This window comes from Mauremys reevesii, linkage group 7 (assembly GCF_016161935.1).
Source record: "Mauremys reevesii isolate NIE-2019 linkage group 7, ASM1616193v1, whole genome shotgun sequence".
Classification (NCBI taxonomy): Eukaryota; Metazoa; Chordata; order Testudines; family Geoemydidae; genus Mauremys; species Mauremys reevesii.
The window spans coordinates 47109675-47126163 of NC_052629.1; positions in this window are offsets into that span (position 1 = coordinate 47109675).

The following is a 16489-nucleotide window of genomic DNA, read 5'->3' on the forward strand; positions in this document are numbered from 1 at the left end:
CCCATTGGGAAAAATTGGTGGCTCCCTGCCACACACCCCCGCCCCACTCACCTCTGCTCTACCTCCTCCCCTGAGCACGCCACTGCCGCTCTGCTTCTCCCCGCTCCCTCCCTCCCAGGCTTGCCGCGAATCAGCTGTTTCTGTGACAAGCCTGGGAGGGAGGGGGAGAAGCGGAGCAGCGGCGTGCTTGGGGGAGCAGGTGAACGCAAGCTGGGGCAGGGAGCGGTTCCTCTGCACCCACCCCGGGTTACTTCCTTTCCTGCGGCCCTGTCCCCCCAGCTCATCGCCGCTCCACCTCCTCTCCTGACTGCACCGCCGCTCCTCTTCTCCCCATTCTCTCACTCCCTCCCAGGCTTGCCGCGAATCAGCTGTTTCTGCGACAAACCTGGGAGGGAGGGGGAGAAGTGGAGCGGCGGCACGCTCGGGGGAGCAGGCGGAGGTGAGCTGGGGCAGGGAGCAGTTCCTCTGCACCCCCCCGGGTAACTTCCTTTCCTGTGGCCCTCCCCCCCCAGCTCATCAACACTCCACCTCCTCCCCCAACTGCACCGCCGCTCCGCTTCTCCCCCCTCCCTCCCAGGCTGGCCACAGAAACTGCTGATTCACAGCAAGCCTGGGAGGGAGGGAGATTGAGGGGAAATGCGGCACACCCGGGGCAGGAGGCAGGGCTGGGGATTTGGGGTGGAGTTGGGGCGGGGCTGGAGGCAGGGCTGGGGAACGGGGGCGCGAGTACCCACCGGCGCTGGGTAAAGTCAGCGCCTATGCCTCTGGGTAAAGGAAGTGGGAGCAAGGACTCAGATCCTTCCGCTAGCCCATTTCACTGAGGTAGTGCAGAAGCCAGGAAAGTTTCCCACAATAGCAGGACCATTCCCCCACTTACATTTACAATGCCACCAGAAAGTGAGAACAGGCGTTCACGTGGGACTTTTGTAGCGGACATTGTAAGGTATTTACATATCAGATATGCTAAACATTCATATGCCCCTTCATGCTTCGGCCACCATTCCAGAGGACATGCTTCCATGCTGATAATGCTCTTTAAAAAATGAATGCGTTAATTATATTTCTGACTGAACTCCTTGGGGGAGATTGTATGTCTCTGGCTCTATTTTATCACATTCTGCCATATATTTCATGTTGTAGCAGTCTCGGATGATGACTCAGCACATGTTGTTCATTTTAAGAACGCTCTTGCTGCAGATTTGACAAAATGCAAAGAAGGTACCAATGTGAGAGTTCTAAAGATAGCTACAGCACTTGACCCAAGGTTTAAGACTCTGAAGTGTCTTCCAAAATCTGAGAGGGACGGGGTATGGAGCATGCTTTCAGAAGTCTTAAAAGAGCAACACTCTTGAAAATGAACATGCATCGGTCTACACTGCTTTGGACTGTTATCTAGCAGAACCCGTTATCAGCATGGACTCATGTCCTCTGGAATGGTAGTTGAAGCATGAAGGGGCATATTAATCTTAAGTGCATCTGGCATGTAAATATCTTGCGATGCCAGCTACAACAGTGCCATGCAAACACTGTTCTCACTTTCAGGTGATATTGTGAACAAGAAGTGGGCAGCATTATCTCCTGTAAAGGTAAACAAACTTGTTTGTCTGAGCGATTGGCTGAACAAGAAATAGGACTGAGTGGACTTATAGTCTCTAAAGTTGTATATTGTTTTATTTTTGAATGCAGTTATTTTTTGTACATAATTCTACATTTGTAAGTTCAATTTTCATGATAAAGAGATTGCACTATAGTACTTGTATTAAGTGAATTGAAAAATACTATTTCTTTTGTGTTTTACAGTGCAAATATTTGTAATAAAAATAAATATAAAGTGAGCACTGTACACTTTGTATTCTGCGTTATAATTGAAATAATATATTTGAAAAGTAGAAAACATCCAAAAATATTTAAATAAATGGTATTCTATTATAGTCTAACAGGGCAATTAATCACAATTTTTTTAATAGCGCGCTTAATTGCGATCAATTTTTTTAATTGCTTGACAGCCCTACTATCTATCTATCTATATACATTTAACTAGAACAAAATATTCTTCATAATGAAAAACATTTTTCCTCTAAATTCAGAACTACCAATGGAAATGGATGATATGCACCAACAGTGTTTCTTTAGGCTACTTTCTTTGGCGGTAGGAGACTTGCTAATTTGTTTAATTTAAAACTGGTCTGAAATTTGATATATAAATGGCAATTGGCTTACCTAGCTTTAATTTGGGACCAGACCCTCAGCAGGTGTAAATTGACATAGGATCATTGATCACAAGACCGCTGTGTATCCACTACTACTGACCTCAATGAGGCCATGCTAATTTAGACCAGCTGAGTATCTGGGCCTTGTTGTTTGCAGATTTTTTTGTTACATGCATTAAGCAAGAAAAGTATTGATTTTGGTGATACCTGTCCCCTGTTAACTGAACTGAACTGAACCTCCAACTCATTTCACATAGGCTAGGAGGTGGTAAAGACCTCTAGGCACTACTCACCTGGGCCAAGCTTAGCCTTATGACTTATGCTTGCAGCTTGCTCCATGCATGTCAATTTCATGAAGTCGGTGGCTCCACAGAGCGCCCGGGCCTACCTATGTGGTTCTCAATGTGGGACTCGGTCCCTTGAGCAGCTGTTCCCCAGCTCTCCTCCCACATTGGCAGCCTTGGTGCCATGCTCTACAGAGAGGCCAAGGAATATGAGGCAGACTAGCCTCTTGCCTCAAAAACCAGCCCGTATCCGTGAGCGCTGAAGTCTAGCAGTGGGGAAGCTTACCGCAGTACATTATGTGTGTTCCATAGAGGGTATAGTGAGGGAAATCTGGTGCCTTTCACAAAGACCTAAATTCAATTGAAAGAACCAGTGGTGAAACAGCAGCCCAGTAATAACCATGTGGGTTTGTGTGTGTGTCTTTGTGTTCTGATGAGCATTAAACCTCCCTTGTAGAGAGAATATTGCAATACAAATGACTCACATGCATCATCTGACATTGTAATCACATCATAACTGTTCTATTAACATTGGATGATGGCCAATAGACCTGACACAAACCAGTGGAAGGTACTTTGGTTTTCTAGGTAATGACTGGGTCTCAGTTACATGGGTCATTGTGAATTCAGTGGACAATATGGGTCTTTTGTTTGTATTAGACTGGAATACATATTATACATTTTAAAACAAGGCATTGGCCTTGTTTGGCCAGCCCTAGGCAAGCCTAAGTCATCCACTAAATATTCTGCCTCTTGTTTTGTAACCAATTATTTTGTAAATCTAAGCAGAAGATTTACAAAATCTGTTTGTGCTGTTTGTTCCTTGCCTTCTTGGAATGGGGGAAAGGGGGTGTATTGAAACCCTTGCCTCTTACTTATGAGGTCAAGTGTTTTAATCACGAGCAAAAAAAATCACCTGCTGAAGTCCTCAGCTCTCTGTGTGTGTGTGTGTGTGAGTGCCTGCCAACTATAATTAGAAACAAATGGCTTTATTTCTCATTTTACAGCTCTGCGGACATTTGAAAAAGCAGCTTTTTTGCAAGTCAAAGAAGCCCCCAAAACTGTAATCAGTGTGTACTGTCTGTCACCCCATATGGTTATAGGTGCGAGGCTGCTGATTTCATGGCATTAGGTGGAGCTAGTGCTGAGCACCCCATTCCCCATGCTAGATCTGCAAGGGCAAGGAGCAGCCGAATCTTGCCTCTGGCAAAGTCAACAGCAGGACTCCTGCTGATGCCACTGGTGTAGGATCAGCCCTCAGAGCAGCACTAGTCCTGCTATTAGAGTTGCAAGTAACAAATTAATTCACTTATTTATTTTCTGTCCCTGTGGCCAGAAATAGCTGGGGGCAAAAGGAGTTCTCCTAACCCCATGCCAGAGCTCACTGCTGGTGGAGGGTGTTCCCTCCTGCCCTCTGACAGGAGATAGATGTGGAAGGGTGTTCACTCCAGCCCTAGGACAGGGGGAGGAGGAAGGATCCATGTTCAGGCCTGAGAGGCTGTGTACAGCACAGCTGAGTTGGTGAACAGGCACAAAGAAGAAGGAACACACTGTGCTCTCCTCTACCTGCAGGGAGCAGCAGCTGCGGGGGATAGCAGTTGCTGGGTTTATGAGGGCCAGAATTCTCCATGACCAGGGATAACTTCTAATAGTTAAATATTGCAAGAGCACCTAGTGGCCTTAATCGGGCCAGGTCCCCATTGTGCTAGGTGCTGTACAGATAAATAGCAAGTGGAAGTCCCTGCCCTGGAGCATTTAGAACTGGTGAGACAAACGAGTTGGCCAGACGGGAAGGAGTGGGATGTGGTGAGGGTTAACACAAAGCAGCAAAACTGCAATTCTGAGCTGATGGAGCGCTGCACTGCAGACAAAAGACATCTTCCCACACAATGCAACTACTGCAGACGTTAAGAGCCTTCCTGCCTTTGGGAGGAACAACAATCTAAGCACTAATCTGGTCTGTTACTAGTCTGGTCCGACTCTTGCGCATCCTGGTTAATGGTGCAGAGCCTCTCGCTTTAATGAACTGCTCATTCATTGTTGGGTTGTACTCCAAAATGTCACTGTCAAGTACATGATTGTGTTTCCTTACACCACTGTGTTTGTAATCCCCTAGTGGAATAAAGAATGCTTCACTCGACAAAGAATGGCCAGTCCCAATTTACTCACATTGACTTCCCCCATCCCTCACTCTTGTACGTTTGAGTAAGAACGTTTGAGGCAGTATTGTCCAGTGAAATAAGGTCTATGACGAGAGACAGGAACTCCATTGTTCACATTCCATTTCCATATACGAGATGCTGTTTGACTATAGGCAAGTCACCTAATGCACCCGTGCCTCAGTTTCCCCATCTACAGCACAGGAACAGTGCTATAATGCTGGCTGCTGTGCCTCACAGTGTCTCATTAATGTTTGTAGATTGCTAAACTTCATTGAAGTGCACTGTGTTTGGGTGTTTACTAGAGTTCTACTTCTCTGCCAAGTTATTTCAGCTGCCAGGCCCTTTCATGCATTAACCATAACTAAGTTGACTAGTTTCAGTGCAGTAGCCATGTTAGTCTGTATCAGCAAAAATGATGTGGCGTCCTTGTGGCACCTTAGAGACTAACACATTTATTTGGGCATAAATTTTCGTGGACTAGAACCCACTTCTTCAGATCTATGGAATGGAAAATACAGGAGCAGGTATAAATACATGAAAAGATGGGAGTTGCTTTACCAAGTGTGAGGTCAGTCTAAGGAGACAATTCAATTAACAGTAGGATACCAAGGGAGGAAAAATAACTTTATTCTGCCAAACAGTTGACAAGAAGGTGTGAATAACAATAGGGGGAAATTAGTATTGGGGAAATTAGGTTTAGGTTTTGTAATGACCCAACCACTCCCAGTCTTTATTCAGGCCTTATCTGATGGTGTCCAGTGTGCAAATTAATTCTGGTTCTGCAGTTTCACGTTGGAGTCTGTTTTTGAAGTTTTTTTTTGGTTGAAGAATTGCCACGTTTAAGTCTGTTATTGAGTGACCAGGGAGTTGAAGTATTCTCTTACTGGTTTTTGAATGTTATGAGTCCTGATGTCAGATTTGTGTCCATTTATTCTTTTGCACAGAGACTGTCCGGTTTGGCCAATGTACATGGCAGAGGGGCATTGCTGGCACATGATGGCATATATCACATTGGTAGATGTGCAGGTAAACGAGCCCCTTATGGTGTGGCTGATGTGGTTAGGTCTTATGATGGTGTTCCTTGAATAGGTATGTGGACAGAAGTGGCACTGGGGTTTGTTGCAGGGTTTGGTTCCTGGGTTGGTGTTTTTGTTGTGTGGTGTATAGTTGCTGGTGAGTATTTGCTTCAGGTTGGGGGGGCGCTATCTGTAAGCAAGGACTAGCCTGTCTCCCAGTTGACTAGTTTTCTTACCCTGATGAGGAACGATCCAAGAGGAGAAAGGAATGGGTAACTTTGTAAATGTTTTCTCACCAAGTATTGAGTATGGAAAGCAGAGCAGAAGGATGGTTCGGGCACTAGGCTGGGGCTCAGAAGTCATAGGTTCAATTTCAAACTCCACCACGGAGTTCCAAGTTACTTAATCCCAGACTTCTAAAGGTATTTTGGCACCTGCAAATCTGGTTGTTAGCTGCCTGAATACCTGTGATGATCTTACTCCTTGTGCCTCAGTTCTCCATCCCCCAAATGGGGATAATGGTACCTCTCTACTTTACAGGAATGGGGAAGGTGACGGCACTGGAAAGGAGTGACTTGGTGGGAGGCTTGCACAGAGAAGTGGGAAGGGAAAGTGCTAGTGGTAGCGAGAACTGGATGGAGCCACAAGGAACTCAAAGAGGGAGAAGAATCTGTCTGTTGTCCATAGAAGGGGAGCGAAGATATAAAGAGACACAGTAAGAAGAAAGTTGATTAAGTAGGTGGCAGTGCCTGTGCCTAATATCAGTCCTGTAAAGCATTAATGTAGCTTTGTGGTTTCCTTTCTTAGGCCTGGTCTACACTAGGCGTTTATGTTGAATTTAGCAGCCTTAATTCGACTTAACCGTGCACCCATCCACACCAGGAAGCTAATTAGTTCGTCCTAGAGGGCTCTTTAGTTCGAATTCTGTACTCCTCCCCAACGAGGGGAGTAGTGCCAAATTCAACATGGCTATGTCGAATTAGGCTAGGTGTGGACAGAAATCGACCTTAGTAGCTCTGGGAGTTATCCCACAGTGCACCACTCTGTTGACGCTCTGGACAGCAGTCCGAGCTTGGATGTTCTGACCAGCCACACAGGAAAAGCCCTGGGAAAATTTGAATTCCTTTTCCTGTCTGGCCAGTTTGAATCTCATTTCCTGGTTGGACATCGGGGCGAGCTCAGCAGCACTGGCAACGATGCAGAGCTCTCCAGCAGAGGAGTCCATGCAATCTCTGAATAGAAAGAGGGCCCCAGCATGGACTGACCGGGAAGTCTTGGATCTGATCGGTGTGTGGGGTGAGGAGTCTGTGCTTTCGGAGCTGCGCTCCAAAAAACGAAATGCAAAGACCTACGAGAAGGTCTCCAAAGCCATGAGAGACAGAGGATACAGCCGGGATGCAACGCAGCGCCGCGTGAAAATCAAGGACCTGAGACAAGGCTACCAGAAGACCAAAGCGGCAAACGGACGCTCCGGAGCCCAGCCCCAGACATGCCGCTTCTACGAGGCACTGCATGCCATTCTTGGTGGGTCTGCCACAACTGCCCCACCAGTGACCGTGGACTCCGACGATGGGATAGTGTCGACGGCCAGTTCCTTGGCGATGTTCGCGGACGGGGAAGATGAGGAATGGTTTGTGGAGGACGAGGCAGGCGACAGCGCTTACAACGCTGGTTTCCCCGACAGCCAGGATCTCTTCATCACCCTCACGGAGATCCCCTACCAACCCTCCCCAGCAGTTACCTCGGACCCTGAATCAGGGGAAGGATCAGTCGGTAAGTGCTTTAAACATGTAAACTTTTATTATTAATGTAACAGGAATCTGAACTATGTGAAAAGGAGGCCTATATATATGGGGATAGAACAGAAATCCTCCTGGGAGATCTCCATGAAGCTCTCCTGGAGGTAATTGAAAAGCCTCCGCAGGAGATTCCTGGGGAGAGCTGCCTTACTGGGTGCTCCGTGGTAGCACACTTTTCCGCGCCAGGCTTTCATGAGGTATTCTGGGAGCATTGCCTCCACGAGCATGGCAGCATAGGCCCCTGGTTTGTGCTGGCTTTCACGCAGCATGCGCTCTCTAGCTCCTTCAGTGACCCTCGGCGACTCCTGCATCTAATTAGGGGAATTACTGTAATGTTACGCCTGGTCTAAAGTATTTTTAAAAAATCTCAAGACAGACGGCGTAGCAGAGACTCAGCACGCTGCTGTGTGACAAGCGTAACGGAAAGCCAAAGACTCAAATGGACGCTCATGGAGGGAGGGAGGGGGGACTGAGGACGCAAGCTATCCCACAGTTCCTGCAGTCTCCGAAAAGCATTTGCATTCTTGGCTGAGCTCCCAATACCTGTACGGTCAAACACATTGTCCGCGGTGGTTCAGGGCATAGCTCGTCAATGTACCCCCACCCCCCACCCCCAGAAGGAAAAGGAAAAAAAATCGTCTCTTGACTCTTTTAAATGTCACCCTATGTGTACTGAATGCTGCTGGTAGACGCGATGCTGTGGCACTGTACTGTAGCATCCTCTCCCCCTGCCTCATCGGTGGCTGATGGTACAATATGAGTGGTATTCGTCCTCATAATCAGCCTTGTGGCAGATGGTGTAGTGCAGAAGGACTGCTATCCATCCTCGTCATCAGCCCGTAAGTAGACGGCCTGCTAACCGTCTTCATCATAGCAACAGGGGGCTGAGCTCTATCAGCCCCCGCCCTTCATGTGTAAAGAAAAGATTCTGTACTGCCCAGACTGTCATAGCAGCAGGATGCTGGTCTCCTCTCCCCCACACTGCTTAATGTCCTGTCTGGACTATCATAGCAGCTGGAGGCTGTCTTCCCCTCATTTCATTTCACTAACAAGTCACTGTTTCTTATTCCTGCATTCTTTATTACTTCAGCACACAAATGGGGGGACACTACAATGGAGACCAGGAAGGCTGGGGGAGAAGGGAAGCAACAGGTGGGGTTGTTGCAGGGGCACCCCCTGTGAATGGCATGCAGCTCATCATTCCTGCATGATCTGACACAGAGCGGCTGTGCTCTCTAGTTCTCTGATACACTGGAACCCTAGTACACTTGCCCCATATTCTAGGCAGGACTGATTCTATTTTTAGATATCATAAAGGAGAGATTGACTCAGGGAGTCATTCCCAGTTTTGTCTTTTGCGCCCCCGGCTGATCTCAGCCAGGGGTACCTATGACAGCAGCAGAAGGTATGCAGTAGGACTGGTAACCGCCATCACATTGCCAATTTACAATGGTATGGTAGATGGTACAATATGGCTGATAACCATCTCTGCTGTCATGCAAAAGCAAAGGAATGCTGCTGTGTAGCGCTGCTGAATCGCCTCTGTCCGCGGCATCTAGTACACATACGGTGACAGTGACAAAAGGCAAAACAGGCTCCATGGTTGCCACGCTATGGCGTCTGCCAGGGTAATCCAGGGAAAACGGGCTCGAAATGATTGTCTGCCGTTGCTTTCCCAGAGGAAGGAATGGCTGACGACATTTACCCAGAACCACCCGCGACAATGATTTTTGGCCCATCGGGCACTGGGATCTCAACCCAGAAATCCAAGGGTCGGGGGACACTACGATGGGGTGGAACAGGGACAGAGTTTATGCTTTCTGGATTGCCTGGAGCAGGAGTGCACACGAGACAGGTGTTGTGCATGGTCTTGTTCACAGAGACAGACTAGAGATGTATCTTTGCAAGGAATTCACTCCCTTTTTCCCATCACACAGCTTCGACTGTCTCCAGACCTGCCACAGCATCTCCCTCACAGAGGCTGGCAAAGACTAGGCGGCGAAAGAAAAAGACACGGGACGAGATGTTCGCTGAACTTATGGGCTGCTCCCGAGCCGAGGCGGACCAGCAGAGCCAGTGGAGGGAGACCCTCTCTCTGTACCAGCACTCACACAGCGAACGGGAGGAGAGGTGGCGTGAGGAAGAGAAGCAGGCGACTCAAACGCTGCTTGGACTAATGAGGGAGCAAACGGACACGCTCCGGCGCCTTGTGGATGATCTGCAAGACCGCAGGCAGGAGGACAGAGCCCCCCTGCAGTGTATCTGCAACCGCCCTCCCCCGCCACAAAGTCCCATACCCCCCTCACCCAAAATAACCAGAAGGAGGGGCGCCAGGGGCTGTGAAAACTGCCACTGCACCCCAGCAGAGTGCTCAAGTACCCAAAAGCTCTCATACCCTAAATTTTGAGAAGTCCTTCCCTTGCTGACTCACCCAAGTCCCAATCCCAGTTTCATCCCCTAACTGTCTAGTTAATTATTAAAAATACTTTGCTGTTAATTACTGTTTCCCTCATGTTTTTTTACAGAAGACTGTGTTTGAAGGGAGGGGTGAGGAAGGGGGTTGGTAATTGCATAGGACAGTCACCTTTACCAGGGTACAGACACGGGGGCAGAATCAGCAGCAGGTCACACACAGAGTGCAGTCAGTAGGCACCCTGGTCAATATGGGAGGTGGTTTCCAGGTTCTGTGTGGGTGGAGGGGGTTCGTGACTTTGTAGCGGGGGAGGGCGGTTACAGATCTTATGCAGCGGTCCCTGTCCTGGACCGCAGAGTCACGCAGCAGAGGAATCTGTATCCGTCCTCCTCCGCCACAAGGTCACATAGCCCCCGCACACAGAGTCCCAAAAAGGAGGGATGGCAGGCTCCATTGAAACAACCAGTCCGGCACTGCGGACCGCTCTAGGAGCAGGAGCCTGTCATTCCTCGAGTTTAGAGGCAGTCTTTACATCACCGCACACCCTACCCAGCACAGTCTGCGTCCCAGTTTCAACCCTTTAACGCAAAGTCATTAATAAAGAAACCTTTGTTAAGTAACAATGGAACATGTATTTTATTTTTACACGTGTGTTGGAAGTGGGGGAAGCGGGGTGAACGGGGTATGTAACTGCAGAGGATAGTCAACAGTAACTGGGTAAAGAAATAGGGGCAGGTTCAGCTTCTCTGTAAAGAAACTGAACAGTCACAGGTCACGCTGCTCGCTGAGGAACCTAGGTTTCAAAGCCTCCCGGATGCACAGCGCTTCCCGCTGGGCTCTTCTAATCGCACGGGTGTCAGGCTGGGCTTAATCAGCAGCCAGGCGATTTGCCTCAACCTCCCATCCCGCCATAAAGGTCTCCCCATTGCTCTCACAGAGATTGTGGAGCACACAGCAAGCTGCAATAACAATGGGGATATTGGTTTCGCTGAAATCCGAGGCAGTCAGTAAGCTTCGCCATCTCCCCTTGAGACGTCCGAAAGCACACTCCACCACCATTCTGCACTTGCTCAGCCGGTAGTTGAAGAGTTCCTTGTCACTGTCCAAGGCGCATGTATAGGGCTTCATGAGCCAGGGCATTAGCGGGAGGCTGGGTCCCCGAGGATCACTATAGGCATCTGCACATCCCCAACAGTTATTTTGTGGTCCGGGAAGAAACTACCTTCCTGCAGGCGTCTAAACAGACCAGAGTTCCTGAAAACATGCGCGTCATGAACCTTGCCCGGCCACCCATCGTTGATGTTGGTAAAATGTCCCCTATGGTCCACCAGTGCTTGCAGCACCATTGAAAAGTAGCCCGCTTTCTCAGCAGCTCACTGTGGAAGAGGTGGACGATAAGGTGTGAGGAGTTGACAACGGCCATAAGTGCAGCGGGCTCCATGTTCGCAGTGCTGTGGCGTCTGCGCTGTCACTGACCAGAAAAGTGCGCGAACAGATTGCCTGCCGGCACTTTCAGGGAGGGAGGGCGGGAGTGATGGTTCAATGATGACAGTTACCCAAAAACCACCCTCGACACATTTTTTTCCCCCAGCAGGCATTGGGGGCTCTACCCAGCATTCCAATGGGCAGCGGGGACCGCGGGAACTGTGGGATAGCTGCCCACAGTGCACCGCTTCCAAAGACGACACTTGCCCCATTAGTGTGGACTCACAAAGTCGAATTACTGTCAGTGTGGACACACAAATTCGACTTTGTAAGGTCGATTCCACAAATTCAACTTAAGTTGAATCGAACTACTCTTATAGTGTAGACATACCCTTAGTGGTGTATCAGTATGTGCGCCAAACAGGCCTCCTTTCTTCATGTCAGAGTCTGAAATACATAACTGAGCTGCATTCTTAGCCAAAAGAAATGTTTAAGCTAAATTGGTGTTTCAACACAGCTTGCTTTCCTTACACAGCCAAGAAGGGTTTTTTTTTATAGTTTTAGGGCAAGATACTCAGATGACGTAAAGATGATGCAATTCTGTTGGAGCTGTGCTGACTTTGATTTCTTTTAATTCTCCTTTTTTCATATTCATTTAGGAAAATAAAAACACTTCCTTCCACCTGTGGCCTCTTCTCCCAGTTGCAAACTTTAATCATTTCCCTTCTTGTGTTATTTACGGCGCCCAACTCATCCTCACTCTGTTTAATTTACATTCTTACTGATGCACTAGCAACATTAGTGTCCATGCTTCTCAGGGACTAGGTTTGTTAATCACTCTTCGTTATTGCTGTGGCAGCAGAACACTAAACACTGGAGGCCCTAAATAATAGGTGGTATTGTTTGCTTTTCCATCTCACGGGGATAGAGTAATAAAAAATATTTTGAATTCCCAACCTTGCTATTTTTAGACAGAATAAATTTGGCCCTTAAATTACTGAACATCATCCCTTTTATTGACTTGATACCAGACATCAGGTCTCACTGTATAAATATCAGTCCAAAATGCATTAGATGGGTGGGATTAGTTTCAGACCATCACTGCCAAGTGACTTAGATTAGTCAGAGACGCCTCACTGCCTTCTGTGGTATTTGAGGAATTTCAAAGAAAAGTGGGAACAATTTCCAAAGATTCTCCCAGAGGGGTGCTCCATGAGTCGGAGGACTGGAGGCAGTGGAGAAATGAACATGAGCTCACTAGTCAGAAGGTCTTGAGGTCTCAGCCCAGGTCTGCCTTTGATATGCTGGGTGAATTGGGGCTAGTCAGGTCACCTCTCAGCCTCAGTTTCCCTAGCTGTAAATAGAGATAGTTGTCTCCCTCTACCTTATAGGGAGGATTAATTCATTAGTATTTATAAGGCCCTACATAAATTCCAACATAAAATGCTGTTAATTTTGCAGGGTCATATAAGTGCTCTGAGAGGATATTACTTTAAGAACATTAGTTTTAAGTAAACCTTAGAAAAGCAGAATAAGATGTGCACTTTTCCAAAAAGGCACCCAAGTAGCTGAGCCCCACAGAGAGCCTGGCTTCTTCCCTTTGCACACATTCTCAGATGTGCACCACAGAATATCATCATTTGTTTCATACATCGACATCTCTGATGCCACATGTGATTTGTCACCACATGGACTTTTACTTTTTTCAAGCTAATGCTCAGACTTCAGGCTGTGGGTGGATGAGCTACGTCTGGGGACCCATGCAAGGCAGCATCTAAGGGCACTGAGCTAGCTGGCTGGCACATGCAATCAGACCCTGAGCACTGTACGTGGGTGCAAGGATCTGAGAGCTGACAGTACCTTGGCAGTACCTTGCAGGATGGGACCCTTTGTAAAGACAGAAGAATGATTGGCTTGAGTCTGCTAATTGTCTAATCGAGGATTTGTAAAATTCTTGTGTATATGGCCATAAAAGCAGCTGGAAAGCAGCCCAGCTGCTGTGTGATTAAGAGGAAGATATTCTAGTTTTGCAGTCATTGATAAAATGAAACTGTTATGGATGAATAACAAATGTTATATTTTTCTTACTTTCTCTGTGTGGGAAAAACAAAGGTGGTTTGGTGGTTGCTTCATTAATTTTTTAGCACTAGTATTGTTGTATTGTCACCTACCTCTTACGTACTTTTCACCCATAGATCTCAGAGTCTACACAGGAGATTAAGTATCATCACCATTCCATAGATAGAGAAATCAAAGCCCAGAGGCAAGGTGACTTGGACAAAGTCACACAGCAATGTCATCAGCAGAGACAGGTCTCTTGACTCCCAGTCTAGTGCCCTATTATCTGGACCACACTGCCAGCCCAATGTGAAGTCTTCAAGCTGAACTTCTTGGGTTTCTCAACCCTTCAGAGGGGATCCCATCACCACCGGGTGCACATGGTAAGGGAAGTGCATCTATCTACCAACGAGTCTCATGAGGCTTTCAGGGGCATCCCTCCCATAGGCCTTAGGCTTGTGAGCCCATAGGAGATTGGGCATTATGTGGAAGAACACATCTCATGGGTGTTGCTGCAGCCAAGTGCCTGAAGAGAACCTGCAGCAGGGTTGGCTGGGAAAGCTGATGGGACGTGTACTACTGCTGAGGTGTCACAGGGCTGGAGTATTAGCCCTTCTCTGGCTTCTGCAGCTAACAAACAAACTCCCCTTTGATAATCTCCAGGAGGTGCATCAGGTGGAGATGGCAGGCAGAGGACTTCAACCTTCACAGAGGCCAGGCAGCTTGCTTAAAAGGCACTTCAGCTCAGCTGAATGAAATGCTTTTGATAGCTAAGTGGTAAATGCAGGGCTTGTTACTGCAGCTCTGTTTTAGTGTATTTTGACTAGATTGTAAACTATTTGGGACAGGGACCGTCTTTTTGTGCGTCTGTACTGCACCTAGCACAATAGGCCTGATCCTGAGTGAAGTCTGGGATTGTCCTTGTTCTTCTGAACCAGTTTTAAAAAACTTTACTGCAGGGAGCAGTGTTTAAGTTAATTTCCAATTAACTTCTGAAGTGGCTAATTCTTTTCCAAGATGGCTATAAAAAGATCATCAGCCAAAGCAGTTACAGGCCCAGTCCTTTTATATGCAAGAAAGAATGGTCAAATTATTCAGCCAAAATATCTATATATATATCTCCAAGGGTCACTGGCTAAAATGGCATTGAGCTCCCCATACAGGGGCTTTCCTACCACATTTCAAAGTCTCATTCCTCAGGTAAAACACTAGATGGAGTATGTAACAATTTAACATTAAAAACACTTCCATTAATACAGGATAAACAGAGCTAGGAGAAAACAAGCACTAGGGGAATGCATATAAAAGTTAGGTATTATGATATCATAGGCCTAATTTTCACTGGCATTCATTTTGAGCCAGCTCTAAGGTATGGGGGAAGGTATCTTTGCCTCAGCTACAGAATGGGGGCAAAGCTACTCTGCAGCAGATTCTTCAGTCTCAGTGGATCTGCATAGTCACAGACCCAGGAATATATTAGAAAATAGTAGGGAGAGTTTGTTCTCATCATTTGGGTAGCATCCTCATTATTCTTAAAAACTCAGCACCTAAGGTGCTCTTCAGAGCAGAGGGACAATATCAAGGCTACACATAGTGACATTGACTGGCTCCTAATACAAGTGCTGTTATTGTCTCTTCCCCCCCAGCATCCCATTCTTTGACACATCTGACTCAGTTTCCCAAAAGCTAAGAACTCTCCCCCAACACTGTAAAGGGTCTCAGCTCCTCCCCACTATGCAAAGTTAAAAGTGGAGCATGGAAAGGGGCGGAAAAGGGCCTTCAGCCAGGGATGGCCTGGAATTTACTGGAGGTGGTTTTTACTGGCCCAGTATAAGGCATTTTCCATTTTAAAAACTGTTTTGTTAATGGACACCACATTACACTTTGTTTTATTAACATATTCATTTACATACTGTGGTTACATAAAGCCAGAGCTTAATTTAGGGTTGTACAAATACAAAGTAAAACAATAGTGAGCATAATATGAGTATATGTAATTATAATACTGAAGATACATTTTGGTGCAGTATTTTCTCAAGGAAGTTATACATGTCATGACTCATATTTCAGTGTTCAACATTATATAAACAAAAGTTGGAAACATTTGATTATAGGAAAATGACAATAATGCAAAGCTGTAGGCTCGAAGCATTAAGCAATAAAAGCCTGTGGAGTTGCAGACTACCAGTCCAGGTCCATCTGGCCACGCAGCAGTCTGTAGCAGAAGACCAACGCTGATGTAGTGGATAGATCAAGGCTATTCCTCAGTTTCGAATGGATATATCCAAAGTTTGAAAAGATTTATTCTATGCTTGCTGCAATTGCTGGACACTGATGCAAATACTTTTCCCAGTTTAAACCAGGTTTAAGCTGGTATTTACCGATGCCCTATCCTAAACTAGTTTTTCCTGGAAATTGCCAACCCTGCCTTCAACAAAGGAAATTTTTAAAAACTCACCTTTTCATTTACTCTTTTCCTTTCTTTGCATTTTGCTTGCTTGAAGCTTCCCTGAAAGAGGCTTGAGGGTCCTCACACTCTAAGAAACACTGGGAATTAGCTAGTAGTTTCTTAAAGTAACTAAAGGACAACAAAGATTGCATGAGAGAAAATGACCGGGCATAGCATGGTCTTACCAGTAGCGGTCTCACACATTTTTTGGATACTATTGCAATGACCATAGGCACAAACTACCAGACGCTTTGTTAAAAAGGAAGACCTGAGAGCTCTTAGAAATAGACTCTGATGCTATTCCAGGCAGTACTTGGGCCTATGATGGAAACTGCAGCTAGTGGTATAAGATCCTCCTATCCCAGGATCTCATCCCATACTTGGCATGGTGGTGGTACTGGATCCTGGGGTAGAACTCTGCAGGACCAGTCTATGGCAGAGCATTCGTACCTCTGGAAACTTCCCTAGTGCCAGGCTGCAGGGGGATCATGAATGTGCACTGGTCACTGACGCACTGAATAGACAATAATAAGGTTTCTAACACAATTACTCTTTATGTAAGATATAAAACAGAAAGCCCAGATCATCTAGAAAACAACCACCTCCCTGAATGAAATGCCCCTCATTCTAGTGTGTGTGTGTGTGAGAGAGAGAGAGATTGGGTAGACAGCAT